We start from the raw sequence: 14,194 nt of genomic DNA on the forward strand, positions 1-14,194 counted from the left end.
TGGATAACATTTTTAGGAATTTTTTGCTTACAGACATTCGGGGGCCCCTAAAGCCTGGGGGCCCCGTATCACTGATACCGGTGATACCGCGGTAGCTACGACCCTGTCTGTTACATAAGATGATTCAGTAATTCATATAGTTTTTTCAATGATCTCTGCATTATTCAAGGGATTAAAGTGTTTTGTTTTTATTAAATCAACTTTTTTTTTTCGATACTTTGAACCCTCTTTTCGTATTATAGTATCAAGTGATAAAAGAAAATTGGTATACTTAACTTGTCCATTTATTCGGGTTGTGATTTTTATTTCAGACAATTTATCAGTTACTATATCCTACGAAAAAGGTATGTTTTCCACTTAAAAAATGTCAGGTACTCTCAAAGTTGATGTCATTGATCTCAACGTATGTATACATACATAAAAAGAGTAAAAATTCAAAGAGTTTTGAAAATCAATCATGAAATGTTCATGCTGTTTTGCGTAAATTCAATTGCAAAAATTCGATTCTTATATCGTTCATTGTTCTTGATGGATATTTCCACACAACGAAGCCTACACAATATTCCCGAAGATAGGTACTAAATTTAGATACTTATGGACTTTTTCGAAAGTTCTCTATTGTAAAAAATACCAATAGTTAAATGGGAAATTCAGACTCGTTGAATGGGCAATGTTGATTTATTAATCGATTCATGAAAGTATACGCATATCGGTAAAAGGTGGTTTCAATATTTAATTAATCGACAATAGACTATCGACAAGGAGATCGTTACCACGTTCTTACAAAATTTATCTACGAAGTAGATGGAATTAGAACGTCTTGGTTGTAACAACAATAATTATTTCTAGACCGATGTTGGAGCGTGAGTCAAGCTAAACTCTCAAAATGAGAAACATAATTCATTTATTTTTTGCATTGTGCTTAATGCTGGATAAACTAAACTGACATCAATTAGCAACAACATGAATTAAAGAGCCGTGTATAAACATCGAAATTCAGAATTAGTTATTCTATTATTATTTAGATATCATTAGATATTTTCCTATCATGCGCGAAGGTGAACAGTTTTCCTCCACCCACTTGAATATGCTATTGTGATAGCGAAACACCTGTCGTGGTTTGAAAACTCATTTTGTGAAAATATATATATATGTATATACGAGGATATATTGAAAAATTCTTAACCTACTATAGAACCAAACAAAATTTCAATGTCAAAATATTTTAGTACTCAATTTATTCTCCTCTATGGGCCTGTTCCGATATTGCTGTTAGTACTGGCCCGCAATCGAATAACAATAGAACTCGAACGACTGGGCCAATAGGCATCGTTTCTGAAATACTGACAGTACTGTTCAGGAATATCGGAACAGACGGTTAATTGGATACATTTATTACAGCGAACCTGCAACGTCTCTAGACCTTTCAAAAAAATGTTTCGTCTTGCTGTGCAAACCAGACCTCCACCGCTTTTGTTACCTCCTCGTTGGAAGAAAATTTACGACCCTTTAAACTTTTTTCAGTTGAGGAAAGAGATGATTTTGCATGGCAACATGAGATTTGTGCGCAGGGGCGTTGTCTTGCAAAAACAAAACACCTTTGGCTAGCTTTTCGCGTCTTTTTTCTTTAATTTTTTCCCTTAGAGTGGTCAGTAGTGTCGAATAGTGATCTCCGGTTATTGTTCTACCCTTATCCAAAAAATCAATCATGATAACTCCATGGCAATCCCAAAAAACTGAAGCAAGAACTTTTCCAGCAGATTTTTGGACACGAAACTTCTTTAGGTCTTGGTTTGTCGCCATTCCATCGATTGTTGCTTTGATTCTGGATCGTAGAAATGTTGGGTACATTTCTCATCCATAGTAACAATTCGGTTTAAGACATCGTTTTCAAATCGAGCATAGTTCGAAGGCGATGCTTCTACCCTTGCACGCAAGGGTATTAAGCATATCTTCGTAAATCTGCTTACCTCTTATCCCTTTTATGTACAGGAAGGTACTTGATGATGGCTCGATACTACAATTTCTCGATTTTCACAAATTCGGTGGACATCTTCTTTGTTTTAATTTATTGCGTAACTCTGGTTTACTTTTTTGACCACAAAGATATCAATACATCCTCGTATAATCGAGAACATGGAAGGTGCTATGTTGTAAACTGAAAAGTGGAGAGGGTAGGGCTGGGGCCATTGCCTCAGTTCACTTACTCAATAAAGAAATTGTTCATTGAGTTCCATGGGCTGGGTAGAATGTTACTAGTGATCAAATTTACCCCAGTCCCCGCCATGATAGTTTGTCTTTATCCGCATTTCATTTCACTGGGGTATAATGTTAATACTGGTTTGAAATTTTTTGTTCGTATCCAAATTGAAAACTGACTACATAATGATAATATACAGGATGTCCCAAGGTTAATGAGAATAAATTTGGATATAGTTCCAAAACCTCAAAATAAGACGAAAAGCTCCATGGAGGAATGTCACGAAACGCTTCCTTGAAGAGTTACGTTGCTTCAAAGATGACAACTTGATTATGGATTTATTCAGTTTTCTAAAGTGGGAAAGAGATGAAGGAATGAAATTTTGCGGAGGTATTTTTCAAATAGGAATTCACGTAAAATTCTTTTGCTCACTCATCTCCTATAGCATCCATCTTTTCAAATAAAATCTTCTCTTAGATGTATATTTTTAATGATAATATTCAAAGCCTGAATGAAAAGTTATGGTGGAAAATAAAAGAGGGTTGTTGATTTCACCCCTCTGCAGCTATGCGGATGAGTAAAAAATTGCATCTGTATTTGAGAAATACCACTTCCAAATTGGTATATATCTGTTCTTCTCTCGGTTCTTCTGTCTCTTTGAAAAAATTTAATAAATCCATGATCAAATCATCTTTGAAGCAACGTAATTTTTCAACGAAGCGTTTCAAAGTATGACTCATAGACATTATTTTGAGGTTCCGAAACTACATCCATATTCATTATCATAAATCCTAGGACTTCCTGTATATGCAGCAGTAACAACAAATTGAAAATCGTAGTAGACACAAAATTAGTAGGTATAAAACCAGTCAAAATGAAATACATATAGGGAATAATGTGTACAGGGTGGGCAAAATTCGTTGTCTACTGAGAGGATCTCGAGAACTATAACAGCTAGAAGAAAACGGATGACACATTTCCGAGCTCATTTTCGGAGAAACAAAGAATGGTGAAAACCGCAGCCTCCTACGATACTTCGTTTTTGAGTTTGACAATTTCGTAAAATTCTCATAACTTTTCTGTCTTTGAAGTTACAAATCTGAAACTTTAACTTTCTACAGACACTTTTCTACGTAGAATCCACTGATGAGCTCAAAATATTTTTTCATTTCGAATCATTAGGTGAACTTTCATTTTTTTTTGCAAACTTTTATTGAATTTGAATATTTTTGAATTGGAAAATAATCTTTTGTCAGTAGATTCTAAGTATGAAAGTGCCTATGAAGGTTCATGTTTCAGATCTGTTACTTCAAAGTCAAAAATGTTATGTGATTTTATTGCCAGAAAATGAGGGTAATCAAAGATCAATGGAGAGGATTGAGCGTCTCAGTTCTAGTTATTTCTATTTGTTGAAGAAATATGAACTCGAAGCAAGTACATAAGTAAGTTTACTTTAGACGCGACTTCAAATGACGATCTACCCACAATTATGTCTGCATGGGCTTGTGTTTATTGTTATCGAAACATCCGTTTCCTTTAATAATTTATTGATACTCTAATTTTAACAGAGGGATCGGGATTTATGTATCAAACAAATAAGAAAATTTCACAATTTTTGGTGGTATGAGGCTTTAATAATATATATGTGAATTATTTCATCACTGAAAATCTAAGACATTCGGCAATAACAAATATACCTAAATATGTAGTATGAAAGGCAAATAAGAGAGCAATATTCAAGTCTTAATATAGTATATGTATTTCAACCAATGTTTATATCCGTGTGATTATAATCATCATCGATTAATTTTCCCAATACATTCGATGAAATAAGTAAACAAATATGGCCTATATTATCATCTTATCCACTAATTAGTTGACCTCGGGACAGTTTATATGGAACACCATAAATCATCATTATAAAGTGAGGACTAACTAAAAAATATAAACAATAGCGTGGTACCTTGATGAATTATGAAATTTCCATCCACGGTAGACAGCCAAGTTTCATTAGAGTTGGGTCACTATACAGGTATTTCACAGTTCGTCATAATATCAATATCTTGTCCGTGTTAAATCCATAACCGACTTCTAATCCGATTATTATCAACAATTAACACTCTATCGTATTGTCACTAATAACGACACAAGAATAATCACTTCCTTCGACCGCAGAGCTGTAGTGACTTCGATCGAGTGTGACTAGATTCCAAGTTTGTACGGCCCTGAATTCACACACTTTGCAGGAAGGAAGGTATTCTGGAGGGAGCGGCGACCTTGGAGTCATGGCTCCTATCCTGCTGATGCGGAATACTACTTAGCATTATTAGTACCTACCTGTTGCTCGTTCAATCCTTCATCTGTCGCATGACCGAGAGATTTCATTTGGTTCCGCCAATTGTCGGAACTAATCACATTTATGGATAAATGAAAGTTCTTATAACATTAATATTTTCAATCGTGTGGATAAACTGCTGTTAGGAACCTTTATAATCAATAACAATTAGGAACGGTACGATGCTGGAGGACCCTGAAGAAAGTATCGTACTGATCTTCTTTATCTTTTTTTGTTAGGCTTTTAGGCTTTTCTTGGGCCTGTTCTTTTAACTTTTGTACTCAGTTCTGCAGACATATCTGTGATATAGACCGCCAGCCCAGCTATTACGCCGTCTTTTGAAGACGTTCGGCATTCCCTCCCCTGCAATTCGGGCTAATATTTGAAGGCTCATTCTTCTAACATGCTTGTTCCACTCTCTTCTTCTCTGTCAACGTTACAAAAAGCTCTCTTATTTGACTATAAGCAGGTATTCTATCAATAAGTCTTTCTCCTGCTATTGATCTTAACGTATTAAACGTTTTTAGTTCTGCAGTTCTAATAGTTCTTGAAATCCTTTTGGTTAAAATCGGCTCTTTTGTCTCGACAGTCGACACCGACACTGACTGACGATTTCAGGCAGGGGGTAATTGGGTAATTACCCCCAAAAAAATTTGTCTCAGCCTATATTTTTATGGTGTTTTTTTTGTATTTGTGAAATTGAAAAAAAAAATTTTTGTATTCCCCCTCAAGCCAATTAGCTGAAAACGCCCTTGTGTCTCATAAGAATATGTCATGATAAGCCTAACAAATACAGGGTGAAGAATTCCGATGAACTGTACATACTTCATCCAATGAAAGGTGATACACAGGCGGTTCCAAAAATATCCCACATGATGTGTTTTACACCATTCGCTTGATTGATACAATTTGGGTCATATTTTCAAAATGGTCAAATTTTCGAATATTTTCAGACATCATGACGAAAATCACCCTGTATATGGAAAAGTTAAAAATCTGATTAACTATTTCAAACTACATTATTTTATTTGCCCTTCAATGAAAAATATTTAATACACACAAATTCGCTCGGGGAGTGAATTTATTCCAAACGAAAACCTATACAGAGGAATATAGGATAAAATCACTAATGTTCATTGCCTCTTGATAAATGAAGTGGAAGAAAAAAAAACAAGAAATAGGAGAATCACAGAATATGTTCGAAATGTCCTCCCTCCATCTCAATACACTTTTGGTCTCTGACATAAACACGATTTATTGATCATTTCCGGTTTATTACTTATTTCGTTGCATGCTGCTTCAATTAATTCTTCTTCACTTTCTCAAAAACTGCTAGAAATGAACTATTGAAAAAATATGCGACTAGAGAAATTATACCTCATGTCACAAAAAGTGATACAAACTGCGTTTTTTAAATAAGTAGCCTACATTTTGTTATGAACATTAATTCATAAAACTCTGCGTTGTTTGAATGTCCAGTTTTAAAATTTTCGATTTGAATAAAATTTTCAGGGCATAAAGACAATGACTGAGCAAACTACTACACCAGGTGCAGTGAAAATTTTACTGCAATTCAATTGAGAACTGATCATCCACGTAAATTGTTGCATGCATCCCTTGCATGAAGGGTCCATTTGAGGGAAATTATGACCTTTATACGTCTATTCAATAATCCTCAACTCCTACTTCTTGAACTTCTTCAATATATTCAGAAATGCAAAGGTTTTATTGCTTTCGTTTTGGGAATCGAGTAACTGTCGAATTTTTGATTTGACAGGCAAAATTTCATGTTGTGAGTGTTTTATTCTTCATTCATTAAACAATTTGTATGTTGTGTCATAAAGAGACAATATCATAAAGGAATCATAAAAAAGCATGAAGAAACTATGCTGACGAGGTCTTGTACATATATAAAAATGTTTTTTTAAATTGTGCTTCTAAAAATTCTGTGAATAATAGGCAGCTACGTAAACTACTGAAATGTGCCTGCTTTGATGGTATATTGAATATTGGTTCATATTAATTTCTGATACAAATTGTACAAATTCAACAAATTTATCAATTCCAAACAATTTAAACAACAACAAAAAAAAAACAACAAAGCTCTGTTTGTTGTCCATATTTTAAAATTTTTGTTATATATAAATTGCAAATAAAAATTAAGCACAACTGACAGGGTATTTCATTGATGTCAATATTGATTCCAAACAATTTTTAGATGAAAATTATAATAATATCCTGATCACAAAGCAAAACCATACTTTTGGGTCTCTGGTCTCAACGAAGTCGATATTGAAATTCAATACAAGGAATAGAATTCGAATTTCGCGCCCTTCAATATGAAACTGAAGACTGTTATCAAACAGTTTTTCTATCTTGACAGTGCTTTTTCAGCGTTTCCTATCTTTCGACTCTATAATATTTATGCATATTATTATAAATTATTGAAATCAAATGGATATATTTATATATTTCAAGCGCTTGTAGAAAAAGTATTGTTCCTAACTGTTTCGAAAAGAGTTTTGCCTGTACTCAACTGCTTGTGCGAACTCTGTTTCGCATATCATTCGGGCAACGGCAGTTTCGTACGGGAAATTTTGGGAAAATAACTACATAATACAAACGTGATATTACGAAAATGAATCTCAGAATGGAGCTCATTTTGAATATGATACCTTCAATTTTTCATCAGAAAATTCTCATTTTTGGACGCTTAGAATAATATTTTTGTCGCAATATCAAAAAAAAAAAAGAATCATAATACAGGGATCACAAAATCATTGTCAAAGTTGGCAATATCGAAAACATGGAAACAAAATTTTTTCAAATTAGAATTCCATTTAACACTGCCTTAAAGAAATCTACGTAGATAACTAATGTGAGTGTTGAACTGAAAGCCATTTTTTGAGGTATTCAGAAAATAAAATGTTCCCGATCATATTTCCAATTTCATTCCATCTAAATATAAACAAAAGTGGATATTAATTTTTTCCATGTGACTGCCACTCTAACAAATACTCACTCATTTTCGACGGTGCCACTCACGAGGCGTTTTCTCGGGACTATCAGGTAGACCATCGATGCCGAAGAGGATCCCATCTGGCGATCTGATGCTAGGCTATGCTAGGTCGGCCACACACGGGGCTTCTACTCGGGACTAGGAACCTTATTCCAGTGTAGCATCAATGAATATCACTCGGTCCCCGAGTACGAGAAATCCCCAGATGTTGGGGATGCCGATAGTAGGGGCTGGTCGGCCACACACGGGGACTTATGATGGATATTCCTCGATAGTCCCTATCGTATAGTCCAAAGAAAACGCCTCGTGAGTGGTACCCATTAGATATTCCTTGTTGCGGGTGAATTTTGCTTCAGACAAAATGAGTTATCTCGAGAATTTGAATTTTTAATAAAATTCCTTCGCAAAATTCTCTCCATAAATTGTCACCTGGCTACAACTTCCGGAGTTTTATGAATTTTAAGGCACGGATAGAATTTTCTGAACTGACATAGGATATAGTTAATATGCTTATTGAAACAGAAGAAGCTGATCTGATCGATGAACTCGGATGAGCGAGAAGACCAAAACCGACAATGTTCCATTCACATTGACATTTTTTGACATTCAAACAAGGCATAATTTCTTGAGCAATCAAGTTTCACATTAAAATATAGAGCTTCCTATTCGAAAAACAAAAGTTTTTGTCACTTCCGTTGTAACCAGAAGTCCCATGAATCTCAAAGAATTTACAAGAAGTCATCTCTCGAAGCTCAACTTCGATTGCATCCCAAAAATATTTCATATACGTTGGTCAAATTCAGATGAAATCATGGGATGCTTGATTTTTTCTAATGAGTTTATTCCTAAAGGAATCCTCACATTCCTAAAATCACCCTGTATAGATACTCAAACTTTTATGCCGACGAAATTAATATGTTCCAAAGAGTGTTAATGTGACAAAAACCAAGAAAGAATATTTTTCATCTATGTACACATTTTAAATGTTTGTGCTTATGTTTGTGCTTGATAGATATGAATTTATATAAGGATTAGCTCTTAGTCTCAGTTATTTCTGGTAAAAGAGCACCTTCGTCCAGTTTGATATTGATAGGTTGATTATATCGATAAAATAATCTGTGAATCATTTGTTGATCAATTCAATTACATACTCTAGTAACGTACACAATTGTTTTAATTACATCTATTCATTTTCATTCATCAATAAGCAATAAGTAGTCAATATCCAAGATTGAGTAAAAATATATTTAACGAATCAGTTACTTCGTTAATTTCCTTCCAGAACAAAATAGTATAATGATGAAATATGAAATTCTCCCATTTGACTATCGCTTTCTTCTCATCTACACTTTCAATTTCATTCCGAACTTAATTTGAGATCGAAAAATGAATTCATTCGGGATTTCTAATATCTTGTTTGAAATTATCTTATAATAATCGTTAACTCCTGTTCCATCAATCAGGGAGGTCTGACAGATTATATTCATTAATTTTAACTTCAGTCAAAATTGCATTGAATCCTCTCCGTTGAAAGCTTGTGGATAAAAAATATCTTTTAATTTTCTCGCCAAATATATGTTAGTTCCTGTCCTACTTTTTTGTGAAACCCAAGTTGGCCTAATAAGATTTTGCATAACTGTTTCCATTTATGAGATACAGGGCGATTTTGGAAATTGATACTTTTCGGACCCTTCCTTTATCTCCGAAGTTATTAGAAATAATGCTGAGCTAAAAACTGCGTCTGATACAGAATTTTGCGTAGAATCCCTGTCATATGTTGAAAATGGATGGGTCCAAAAATTCACTCATGTGAAGTTGGCGCCGACTTTTTCGAAAAATACTATTTTTTTTTTGGAGTTCTGGGTAGATTTGAAAGAGTTCTGGAGTTCCTGATAAAAATTTTCAATAGTTCCGTCAAATCGTGGATTCTAATGAAAAAAACAAATTGGTGGCGCTAACTTCACGCGGCGCCGTCTTTTTCGAAAAAATGAATTCTGATGCTGAGTTCAGCGAAAATAAAAAAAAATTTGAACACAGGTTTTTTGACTCCCGAAAAAAATCATTTTATCATTTTGAGAGAAAAAAATTTGAGATATTTCAGTTCCGATCAGAGTTCTGAATAGGACTCGAAGAGTACTACAAAAAATGTCAAGTGACATTTATCAAAAAACAAAACTTTTCAATTTATCAGCAAAAATAAGGTGAGGAATTTGCAAATTTATATTTCCTATGTTGGCAAAACAGGAATGTGGACACTTCTCGTTTTTAATTTCTCTAATATTTCGCCAATGATTCGGTCTTGGTTTGGTCCTTTCTCAAAGCTGCAATATAAATTGTTATAAGGCGACAAATTATCACATATAATGACAATAAATTATAATTATAAGGTCAAATCTTTGTCATTATATATGATAATTTGACGTCTCATATCAATTTATAGTGTCGCCTTGAGAAAGGACCAAACCAGGTCCGGAACGCTGGTGAAATAATAGAGAAATTCAAAACAAGAAGTGTCCAAATTCCTGAAAACCAAATCATACATTTTCGATAGAAAGTTTTGACTATTGGTAAACGTTACTCGATTACTTCACCGTGACTAAATGGAATAAAGTAATGAACAAACTAATACCACATTTAAATAAATCAGTGCAAGGGGTGCGTTCAGACAAAACAAAATTGTGCATTGAAATTGGAGAACATTTGCCTACTAGTTTTCAACATGATCGATCTGCACTTTTAGAAATATTGGGACAACACATTTTTCTTCGAGATCCATTCAAGCAGTCTTTAACGAGTTCAGTACCTAGATGGGTGGCTACTCAGGCTATATATTTGAACAAGCGCTCAAAAACTGCCTACTTAGGTCGATTCTGCCCTCATTTTTTCTAAAAACTCCAGGAGAAGAGAATGGTTCGAATCAAATCCGATATATCTACTGAAACTTTATAGTTAGGGAGCCGACGATGGTAAATCAGGATTTACTCGAGAGTCGTGGAGACCTAGTGGATTTTGAAGATTTGATGGTAAAAAGAAAAGAAGGTTCTATGATATATGAACTTTCAGCGGTGGGGAAAGCGTCTGCAGGGTATCAAAGATGTAAAAAAAATCATCAGGTATACATACTCGAGCGTGTCAGATTAAGATACTGTATATGCCGTACGTGTCTAATAATGATTTCATGCTTATCTGACAGTTTGCGCGGTGGGACTGGCCGTACGGAAGAGTTGAAAATGGTAAAAAAAATTTTTTTTTCCTGATTGTCATATTTTAGTAGGATATGTTAATTTGACTCAAAGGAACCTACTTTTCAAGGGACTGACAATTTGTCAGTCACAAGTCGCAAGGTCACAGCGGTCCTTTAAAAATGTAAAAAAACATCGTACTTGTACATACTCGAGCGTGTCAGATTTTCTTAGGGATGGTTAATCTCGGTGTTGTAGACGTGTTGACCCATTAATCTGACACAAATCAGGGGGGGGTTTTCTTAATCTGACACTTTGAAGATTATAAAAATGCTTTTTTTCGAATATTTCCCTGCCTGTACCTCTAATCGTTTTTTTATTCATTACGAAAGTTGTAGATAATAAAATTTTACAGAACTTTTGTCTGCAGCAAAATTTTTTACTCTCAACCGTTCTCGAGTTAGATGGCGATAAGGGCGAGGAGCTTAGCCACACATGCGAAAGGGCAAGGGCAAGGTCAATGTAGAATCCCAGCCTAATCTACATTCATCCAACTGTCAAAATGACAAGGTCTCTGATGACAATTTCGAAATTAGTCTCTGACTGAACCTCAGAATGTACTATTTTCCAACGAGTCAATTTTCGCTTAGCCTGTATCGCTAAACACCTCGCGTTTGTTTCTGACTTCGCATTAATCGCCATATACATATCTCGAAAACGTTTGAATGTAGAAAAAATTTCTTAGGACAAAATTTGTAGAAAATGTTATGCTCTACAACTTTTATAATTAATGCGAAGAAGATTTGAAGCCCAGGGGAGGAGATAATTCAAAAAAACTGATTTTTGTGGCATTTATGGCCAATTTTTAATGTTTCGGCTTGATAAAACTGTCAGATTATATTATTTCCGTTATTCTTGAATCATTAGCTTCAAAATGAGAAAAAACGCCACCGCGCTCGAGAATGTACACGTGACGTTTTTTTTTGCAACTTTGGCGCCCTCCCACAAATTTTCGACACGTTTAAATTGTCAGATTAAGAGAATATATACTTTTCAACATGTAATTAACCACATATATCTTAATCTGACACGCTCGAGTATGTACAATGATCTTTTATTTTTTACTATTCCGACAGGCTGTCCCAGACAATTCCCCCTATATACAGGTCTAATTTTTGGTAGAGGTACTCTAAAGGGTCCAAGGTATGTCCCCGTATATTAATGTGACAATCCCGAATTTCCCTCTTCGGCTCCCCAACTATTACAAGTGCTTCGACAAATCTAGCGGATATGCAATAAAATCATAACGTCTTAGGAATGACCCCCTTCGTCATATGACTAGGAGGGACCTCGGAATCTACGTGACTAACAATTTTTCAGAATAATAACGAAACGAACTCAATAAATAGCCTCACCTTATTACTGAGAAATCAGCTGAAAACAACGTTCAAGTACGAATCACACTCGGACATCGTCACCCCAACGTCTTTTTTCACTAGCCAGTTACCGGTTCCGTCAAGAGCACAATAACCTCGTCGATTTCTACGATCATAACCAAAGGACGTACACGGTGTTCACTCGAAATCACGCACAACTCTGACCTCCGATCAAGTTCATCCCATGCAGCCAATACTGCATTTCACGAAACAGCATTCGAGGGTTCATCAATGAATGAATAGAGCCAATCGGAATACAAAAGTGTACACAGATTCACAACATCTAAACACTGGAAAATCTTCACTTGTTGTACTATCTACCTTCCTCCGTATGCTCACTGGAACTGGATAAGAAGTAACATCAAGTGACAGTGGTGCCGCTTTCAATTTTGTGGCGTTTAAGAGTTGGTATTTTAAACGTAAACATGGTGAGCCAACGCTACTAACGGACTGGTGAAAGTGGAATAAATAAGTGAATCTTTGGTATTGGAGACATACCAGCAGCTTATGAAGATGTACAAGTCTTTTTCAAACTATGCGCATTCCATCCATGGCAGAAACAATGAATAGGTTGAGCCATAACTCAACGGAGATGTGACGGTTTGTTGCATCAACTCAAATCTAGAAATAAATTCAATTGGGTCATCCTTAACATCAATAAGCGAGATGAGTTTCTCTCGAGCTATCTAATCTTCTGCATCGCAACTCTCTATACAGTTAATCTGTTGGAGATTAATAGGCTCGACATAAACCATCTATGACAACACGTCCATATACCTTCGATTAACGCAATCGTCCCAAATTTGGCAATGGTGAAGATGCTTCACAAAGAAAATGTCAGGTGGAAATAATCGAAATAAAATATTAAAAAGGCTTGATGCCACTTCACAATCAGGTTCAGTCTGTAGGTCATGCAAACGTACTTTGCAAGGGAAACCTCTCTCTTAAAACAAGTCGACTTTTGTCTAGAGTTTTGACGAGAACACTAAAACAAGTGGGCAGCTACAATTCTTCAAAATTATCAAGGGAAAGGAGGTTGAAGTGTACCTTATTTAAAATGATATGTTATAAAAATGGTTAACCACAAAAAATTTGGAACATTTCGGATGAAATTTTTTTTTTCGCCTAGACATGTAGAAAAAAAGTAGTTAGATTTTTGCAACGGGAATTCTCAGAAAATCAGGAATATTCTAGTAGTGAAATTCAACTAAAATCTGAATTATTTGAGTTTCACTCACACATGAACTATTTAACCAAAGCACGTGTTTCGCAGTAGGTATAGAACCCTCAGGTGGGTGTAGGTTATTAATTGCTGATTTATGTATCTTTTCGTTGGGTACCGAATAATTCAGTTTACCTTCATCCTCCTGAATATGCTAGTGTGATAGCGAAATAAGTATCGTGGTTAAATAACTCATATTATAGTGGAATCATGCCATTGAGTTCTTATTACAATTATGGATTTTCATCAAGTGATACAACACCATATTTGGTTTCAGCAACAAAATATACCAAGATGTGACTGATGTGACCAGAGAAACCTATTTCAAAACTGACACAAAACTTACCATAGTCAGCAAACTATTGCTGAAAAATGACCTAAAGCAGCACCATGTATCTCGCTGATGCTTCTGAAACGGGATATATCATAAGGCAGTGAAGTTTATGATGAAGCACCCTACATACTTATAAGGAATGTGCCTATTTAATGTTTTAATGCTGATTTTATTCCTGTCTGAGTAATTTCGTAATAAAGTAAAATTCGTTTCTTAATTTATATCATTTCATATGTCCTGATATTGATTTCACGAACAGGAATAACGTTGAGCTATGTCAACCTCTATGCTACCCTTAGAACATAGATACATATATTTATGTTCTAAGATGCTACCCTCTATAGGATAGCACAAAATTGCATTTTTTTAGGCTTTCTTCTCACCGATAATACCTCTGTGAAGTAATACGAGGTTTGTCCGGGCTTACAAAGAAACGCCGCTGGCTTATAAAGTATTTTTGCAATAT

The 14,194-nt window shown here is 35.0% G+C and overlaps 1 protein-coding gene across 2 annotated transcripts in view; it reads right to left on the bottom strand.

Annotated features, from left to right (window-relative positions):
• LOC123316267 (dual oxidase maturation factor 2-like) overlaps positions 1 to 12,463 on the bottom strand; it is a 35,425-nt gene extending 22,962 nt beyond the window's left edge. Inside the window, exon 1 of one of the 2 annotated variants that reach the window (XM_044902255.1) lies at positions 12,152 to 12,463. The gene's annotated coding sequence lies outside the window, so the exon portion shown is untranslated. Of the gene's footprint in view, positions 1 to 4,163; positions 4,439 to 12,151 lie in introns of those variants that run through there. The other variant, XM_044902246.1, reaches the window with a different exon arrangement.
• Between the last annotated feature and the right edge of the window lie 1,731 nt (positions 12,464 to 14,194).

Source organism: Coccinella septempunctata, chromosome 1 (assembly GCF_907165205.1).
Source record: "Coccinella septempunctata chromosome 1, icCocSept1.1, whole genome shotgun sequence".
In the NCBI taxonomy this organism is placed as follows: domain Eukaryota; kingdom Metazoa; phylum Arthropoda; class Insecta; order Coleoptera; family Coccinellidae; genus Coccinella; species Coccinella septempunctata.